The sequence below is a fragment of the Sparus aurata genome, chromosome 20 (assembly GCF_900880675.1).
Source record: "Sparus aurata chromosome 20, fSpaAur1.1, whole genome shotgun sequence".
NCBI classification, from domain to species: Eukaryota; Metazoa; Chordata; class Actinopteri; order Spariformes; family Sparidae; genus Sparus; species Sparus aurata.
The window spans coordinates 9,829,675-9,837,555 of record NC_044206.1 but is presented as its reverse complement, the minus strand read 5'-3'; the positions used below and the strand labels follow the sequence as shown (position 1 = coordinate 9,837,555).

The following is a 7,881-nucleotide window of genomic DNA, read 5'->3' as shown; positions in this document are numbered from 1 at the left end:
AAACCATTACAATAAGATTGATTGTTTTCATTTGACATACAAAAACACAGTGTGTTGTGGTTTGTCACACAGGAATGCTTCTCCACCTTCCATCCGACGTTTCCGTCCCTTCGGACCTTTCTCGAGAGTGTTTCAAACAGCGATGCTCCGCCCGTTTGTTGTGCACAGATGTGGCTCAAATATTTGTCCCTTGATGATAAACCCCCTTTTCATGGCAGATATTTTGAAAGCAGGAAAAACACAGGTGGAATTTAGATGATAAATGATGGACTGCTGCTGGGACACTTAGTAGAATGGAGCCATTGTTTTTGTTCACACCTGCTCTTCTTGCTTTGTCCAGTCACAATGCTGTGAAAAGGGTGTGTTGACTGTGTGTTCAATCTGTCACATTAATAAACATAAACAAGTGAGTTATCCCAACCCGTATTCAAGTCTATTTACAGCGATATCTCCAGAAAATGCATATGTAATGAGTGAAAACATCAGCTACACAGCTTTTTGTGAGTCAAAGTTATTGAATGAACTGGCTGTCTCTTGGGTGCATCATTGGGGAGGATAGCCCCCAGAGATCCAGAGGATAAATGTGTTTGTATTATAAAACATTTTAAAAACTGACATGCCATTGAATCTCATCATTCAATCCTTAATAGAGTTTTGCAAAGTAAACATCCAATATTTCTTCTTTTCAAAGTTTCCTCCTCCTCCTGGCAAAGTCACTTTTTCAATGCCCTTGAACCAAAATGATGAGATGTTATGTTTGAAGTTATTAAATATTAGAAACTGCTGGGTCATCCCTTTCACGTCCCCTTACGGAGCTCTTATGATCACCAGTTCTCAGCTTTAAATGAGCAATTTATCAATAAGGGTTTTTTTTTTGTTTAAAACATTCAAAACATGAATTAACATCAACAGTGGGAAAAAACAACCATGTTGACATTGCACCAAAGACGTCTTTGTGCTGTGTGGCTGGGTTGTCCGCTGAGGTTAGCATGCTAACTAGCTAGCTCTGGCCCATCCTGCCTTGGAATAGAGGCAATAGTCTGATAGAGTAGTAAGTGAACAAAAATAACTCACAAAATGTCAGGAAATGAAATATTCTTACTTCCATTTTCCTACTAAATAGAAAAACACAACCGTACACCCTCTGAATTAAAGTTTCTCTCTGTTCAATCAATCTTTATTTGTATAGCACCAATTCACAGCAAAAGTCATCTCATGACACTTTCCAAACTGAGCAGGTCTAGGCCGTGCTCCTTGATCAAGATGATCAAGAGACCCAACATTTCTCCCATGAGCAAGCCCTTGGCGACAGTGGCGAGAAAAAATGGCCTTTTATCAGGCAGAAACCTCGGAGCAGAACCGGATGCAATGGTGGGCGGCCATCTGCCTCGACCGGTTGGGTTGAGGGAGAGGGAGAGAGCCACCCGAGCTTTCACAAGCTTGTTTGCCCATCGTGAAACACACTTAATTGGAACTCGACAGCTGCCTGCCGTGTCTCGTCGTCACAGAAGTCACAGACTTGGTGAGAGCCGTTGTATTACCTCTGTACTGTATCCACTGTTGTAGTGGCAGACTCTGGATGTTTGAGTGGCGAGGGTGTAAAAAAACAAAAAAGGACACCAGGTGGATGCGTTGGTGCAATCTTCCACAGGGGCATCCTAGAGGGCACTTTTGCAACGTTTTCTTTTGCTTCAAACCCTCATCCCGCTGGTTTGATCTGATAGGCAGCCAATGAATTCCTGTTCCATTGTCGACCTGTGGAGGAAGAGTCGGGTGATCATTATTATCATCATTGTTATTCAGGATGTGAGTGAATGAGTTTGCATTCTGACTCAATGTTTAAGTTAGATTGCATTATTAGTCCATGTTGTTATTCTATCATCCGTTAAATATCACCTCATTTATGGCATTATAATAGCTGATTCATTTATGTGGGTTTTTATTCCATCCATTAACTCATTTGATATTTGCAGTGTATTATGAGACACATTTTACTTCATTTAAATAAGGCTACCAGCACCTATTGTTTATTACAGTATCTGTCATTGCATTACTATATTTGCATTTTTTTTCTGTATGTGTTTTAATAGCGCTGACTCAAGCGTCAGCAACCAAGGGCAGCAGGAGAGAGCGGAGGAAGGGGGAGGAGACGGTGGGAGGGCTGGCTTTTGACAGGTGGACGGATGACGACGATGGCTACCTGTATCTGAGAGCTTTTCTGCACTTTGATCCGTGGCAGATGATTGATTTAGCAACACACGGACAGATGTTACCATATGAACGTGAGGCACAGGTGACAAATGACAGTCTGGTGGACGGGATGAGGGTGGGGGGGTGAAGCCGAGTTGATGTTTGAAGGAAGGTTGGGGGGTTGCAAGGAGAGGGGGAGACAGGTGAGCAGACAGGTCGATAAATAGCTGGGGGGGGATTGTATGTGCATGACCGTACGCGGACTGATAAAAATAGAGATTGAAGTCAGGGGAGGAATCGACGGAGAAATGGAAACAGCGAGAGATCCTATGCTCAGTAAAGTGTGATAACTGACAGGATGAGAGAGATGTTGTTCTGCCTCCAAATTACCGACTGCAGCGTGTAAACAAGATGCTGGGCAGAACGAAGCTGCTGCTTCACTGATCGACGAGAAACAGAAAATAACAGAGGTGAAACCAGGAGAAGTACATTTACAGGCCGGGGCAGCTGTCTGCAGCATCTACAGGTGTGTGGGTGTGTGTGTGTGTGTGTGTGTGTGTGTGTGTCCGTCCGTATGTGTAAATCAGGTGTGCAAGCATTAAATAATTTCCCAGTCTAGGATCATTAAAGTAATTCTATCTATCTATAAGCGCCACCATACTTTCCTACACGCAATCACGCGGATTGAACAAACGGCGCAGACGATGCTGGACAAGCGAACCACGAAACAGCCGAACTGTGTTTCAGATGGTGCCGTTGTCCTCTGAAGCCTGAGGCACAGCTCGGTGCTGGTGAGCATCCCAAAATGCAACAAGTCGAGCTGGACACACACGCAGACACACACACCCAACCCTTGTTGCTATGGAAACAGGGCCCTCAAAAAAGGCTCAAAGAGTTTTGAAGGATGCAAAAAAATGTGCTGTGAGAGGTTCTGACTCGCAGGGAAATAGCTGTGTGAGAAAAAGAAAATGTAAGCACTTTTTTTCGTGTGGTGTGTGTGTGTTTGTTTCTCGACGCCATCAACAAGTCATGAATAAGTTTATGTGATTTATCGGTGAGGTAAGGGGTGTTCGCTTTGTACCGCCTAACGGTGTGCGTTAGCTGTTTTTGGGTCCTTTAGCACGCCGAAGAGGAACGCTTGGTATGCAGCGCGGCGGCTTGGCCCACTTTGTTCCTCCGCGCCGCATATAACACGTTCCGACTCGACAAAAGACATTGAAATAGACGTCTAATCCTTGACTAATTCTAACCAAATCCTTTTGTTCGTGTCCTGTCACATCATAAGCAAGGAGAGGCATGCGCGCACACACAGAGGTATCTTATTCCAGGATTTCAGACAGACCATTGTTATATAGAGAGCTCCCACCACCGGCCGAAGCACCCACCCACACACACACCAATCATCCCCTTCCCATGCTGCCGCCTACCGTTCTACCCACCCACACACACACACACACACACACACACACACACACGTATCCCTCACAAATTTCTCTATTGACAGGATGGGAAAGCCTCCGTTTCAGCATTTATTCATGAAACTCTTAACTGAAACCCAGACTAATGAAATTCTTGAAACTGATCCACAAAACTATTCAATGATAGGGAAAAATCTCAATACACACTCACACACACACACACGCACACGCACTCAAACACTCAGTACCCTCCCTCCATACTCTGCTATTTGACACTTGCCGGGTTTGCCTCTTGGTCTCGTGCCAGTCGGCCCCCCTCTTGCTCCGGCAGGCAAACAAATTAGCGAGGGAGACTTGACCCCTGTTCAAAGAGAGGGCATCGCCGGGAAATTGGAATTCGAGACTCGATTAGAGGCTCTGCGAGCGCCGCCCATGGATGCGTGCCACCGATATGCCGCCTTGCCTCGTGCGTCGTTAGGGTATTGTAATTAACACACACCGCCGATGCTCATCGGGTGACAAGCGTGGACAAGGGTGCGTGGATTCATTTTAACCACGGGTGCATGGATATACAGCGGCGTGCCTGCAAATGGCTCTTTTGTATTCAAGGCGTTAATTACGCGCTCTTTCGGTTTGACAGCCTCCAAAAAAAGGTGCTGAAATTCAGAGTCCCATTATTGTCTCGGCGCAGAAATGTTTCTAAAGCTCCACTCAGCCACTTTGGAAGCCAAGGCAACAAAATCCATTGTCGTCGCGCTCACAAAACACGCTCGACACCACCCAAACATTGTTCACAGTCCTAATCTATTTGCCAGAGAATTGAGCTTCTTTTTAAACTTTGCATAATGGTTTCATCAATACCCTTGTTAACAGCGCCGTCGCGTACGGCCTGTTTACATCAGCCTGTCGCTTTTTGCCCTTTTTTTTTCTTTTTCATTACGTCCCATTTGTCAATCCGTTGTCTATTTCATCCACTTTCTCATCTATTTTCTTCCCCCTCTCTCTCGCTCTCTCTCTCTCTCCAGCTATTTCAGAGTACATAAATGCCAGGCGGCGAGTCAGTAAGGTAGCAGGGGTGTTTCCAAACCCAAACAGACAGATAGATTTGGGCTGCTTATTGAATCCATTTGTCTTTGGATTGGCACTAATGAAAGAGCTATTAGGCCTGAGAACACATTAGGCCCTGCATATATATGTGTGTATGTGTATGTGTATGTGTGTGTGTGTGTGTGTGTGTGTGTGTGTGTGTGTGTATGTCGGACAGACAGACAGAGCAAGAGCAATGACGGGTTACCTTTCCATCGGCCACTAAAGGCCAGCAGTCTTTAGAAGAGAATATTAGTCCTTTCTCCTGTAGTGCTCTCCTCAGCAGTCCTGCGGGTGCTATTAGTGTAATGTATATGGACTGACTGCATCACTTAAATGCTTCCTTACACACACGCCATGACTCATCTTCACAGATGGGCAAGGGAAGTGTGGAGGGGTCAGGTTTGTTTACGGACCTGCGCTAATTACAGTATTTAGATGTTGTAGTATGAGCTGTTTACTCCGGTAAAAAAAAAAAAGAAAAAAAAAAAGGCAGACGGACGAGCCCAGCTGCCGTCCTGTCAGCTCAGATGAACCACGCTGTGCTGCTGCGTCATTCCCCGTTGACATTTAAGTACAGATGAACCGAGCTCCTCTTCTAAAAAAAAAACAGGCTCCTCTATTACCTCCACCTGACTCTGCAAGCCTTCCTCTCTCCATCTCCGCCTGCTCCTCCCACAGCCAAAGCAGCTAATTCAATAAACAAACCATTTGTTTTTTCTGCTCTAATCAGTATCTATCTTCCTGATGGAACGGAGTCTGACTCCAGTGATCGTTTCCTGTTGTTTTTCGGGGGGCTTTCTTTTCTCAAAGTTTTAAGCTTTGATGTGCTTGGCAAATGGGGATTTGCATTGGGAATGAAAGAGAACCGGTTCAGGGGAGAAAACCCATCAGTTCTACTGGGTGCAAATAACAGACGATCTCACTGAACAGCTCCAGTTTAAGAGATTGAGCTCAGGCGACCCAAAACCTTTAGTTAAAGCTTGGTGACGTCTCGATACTGAAGAAAAGGTTTAGGATCCACTAAATCATTAGTCTGTTTCTAAGGAGAAGTAGTTCACATTTTGGGTTCGTCGCTTTTTCTGTTTCTTGCCAAAGGCGGATGAACAGAGACCAAAAGCTCTCCAATTAAAATGTTATCTCCTTTGTTTAATCAGCACAAAAAACCCAGCCTCGCTGATGATGGTTTCTAGGCTATAATCTTCTCCAAAGGCAGGAGTGTGGACAAGGGGGCACGCCGTACCTGGCAAAAATGCCCCCCCCCCAACGGTCACCAACATGTGGACTGCAGTCTGGGTCTCGTTTTAAGAGGCGCAGCTTTTCTAGCCTTTTACAGCACAAGCTGCCCAGGAAACTTACAACCAATTACACGTGAATTATCCTTCGTGGTGCCACTTAGCCAATCAGATCTGTGCATCTCGAAGAGCACTGTGAATCGGGTGGCCAGATCCGCACACAGAAAAGGCAGAAAAGAGTCGGCGAAAAGACAGACAGACAGCAAAAACAGAGCTTTTCAATCAAGGATGGACTCTCACGTGTTCGTTCTTCCCCGCTGGCGGTTCAAAATGTCTCACATGAGAGACTGTGTGGATTATTAAATGGCACGATGTGAAGCGCCACTACTGGATAAAGCAAAAGGCATCTTTTGAGCAAACATACGCCGCGGATAAAAAGCTAATTAAATCATAACAACCGAGTCGCCTCCTGTCCAACAGCACTGAGAGGTGGCAGGGTGTTACGCTGCCTTTATTGATCGAGTGAGAGTGATTTTCAATTTGTGGAATAAAATAACCAGAGTGAAAAGCTGAGAATTGAAAAAGGAGACAGAAATGCGACACAGTGCAATGAAAACAGACTTAGCAACTAGACCGGCTCTCTACAGAGCTGCGCCATTCATTGTCACACTGTGATCTTAAAATACAATCCAAGACCCAGCCTTAATGAGATACTAAAGAGCACACACACACACACACACACTCAAAAGGTTACGAAACCCTCACAAAACTTTACAACTTTGGTGCCCACGACTCTGCACAGAAGCACCCTCACTCAGAATACATGACCACGTTTGATTAGCTCTATTGTCGAGGCGCTACATGATTTCGCAGTGTCTCACACTTCCCTCCTGGCAGTCTCCCTTCACCCATCTATTACCGCGTGTAACATCATGGACGAGCTGCTCCCTCCCCGCCTCCACCCCCGCCCTCCACTCCCCCTCCCTTTTTTCCTCTCCCTAAAAATGCCTCATCAAGGTCTGAGTCAATGCGAGCCTGTGAGAAATTAAATTCCCCTAATTAGGCCAGCAGATTTGCCTGCTTTATCCTTCTGCCTCCCAAACCTCCCCTCATCCAGACAAATCTCTAATTAATCGCCGCATGCTGCTGTTGACTATACTTCAGAGGCCGGGCCTCAGTGAATGGTGGAGGGATTCACATGCTTCTTCACTCTAGAAATGGGATTCTAAAAAAAGGCTATTATAATCAAACCTCTCTGCTCATATATATATATATATATGTATGTGTGTGTGTGTGTGTGTGTGTGTGTGTGTGTGTGTGTGTGTGTGTGTGTTCTCTCTTATGGGTTATACAGTGCGTACATCAAAGGAGAACGGCTCCCAGCTGTAATTGAGGATGATATACTGTAGTTCTGTGAATTTAAGGACTGCTGGATGTTGTATGAATGCTGCCGTCACTGTCTGTACATTGTAACTGCCGTGTGTGTGTGCGCGTGTGTGTCTAAAAAAAGAAAAAAAAAAAAGAGTCAACATTCTATACGGACAAGACGGCGTAACGAGAACAAGAGGGCAAAGATGAAGGATTGCTGTAGATTTCTTTAGCTAATTAAGGATCAAAGTTGCCTTTACAGCCGACTTCAAAAGTTCAGAGAGACAACTGCGGCATCAGCGTCTTGGTCGTGTGCGAAAAACTCCACACAAATATCTGAGCTCAGGAGTAAGAGTTTCTGTATTAATCTCTTTCTAGATACTCCAGGAAAAGATACTCAGTGGGCATTTTTAGTACGCTCGGATTGCTTCTGCATTTTGGCCCATTCCAGGTGAACTCAAGCTGAACTCTGAAAAATGTGCATTAGCATTTTTTGGAAAAATGAACTCTTTATCTGTACTATCTTTAGTAACAAGGCAGCAGGTCTTGTGTGGCTTCTCGTTGAACAATGGAAAGAAATGATA

General features: G+C 45.0%; 1 long non-coding RNA gene across 1 annotated transcript; it reads right to left on the bottom strand.

Annotated features, from left to right (window-relative positions):
• Positions 1-1,149: 1,149 nt before the first annotated feature.
• LOC115571700 (uncharacterized) lies at positions 1,150-5,121 on the bottom strand. The gene is made up of 2 exons (XR_003981968.1): positions 4,903-5,121; positions 1,150-1,755 (listed from the first exon to the last, which is right to left on the bottom strand). It is a non-coding gene; the product is annotated as an uncharacterized LOC115571700 (long non-coding RNA).
• Positions 5,122-7,881: the final 2,760 nt, after the last annotated feature.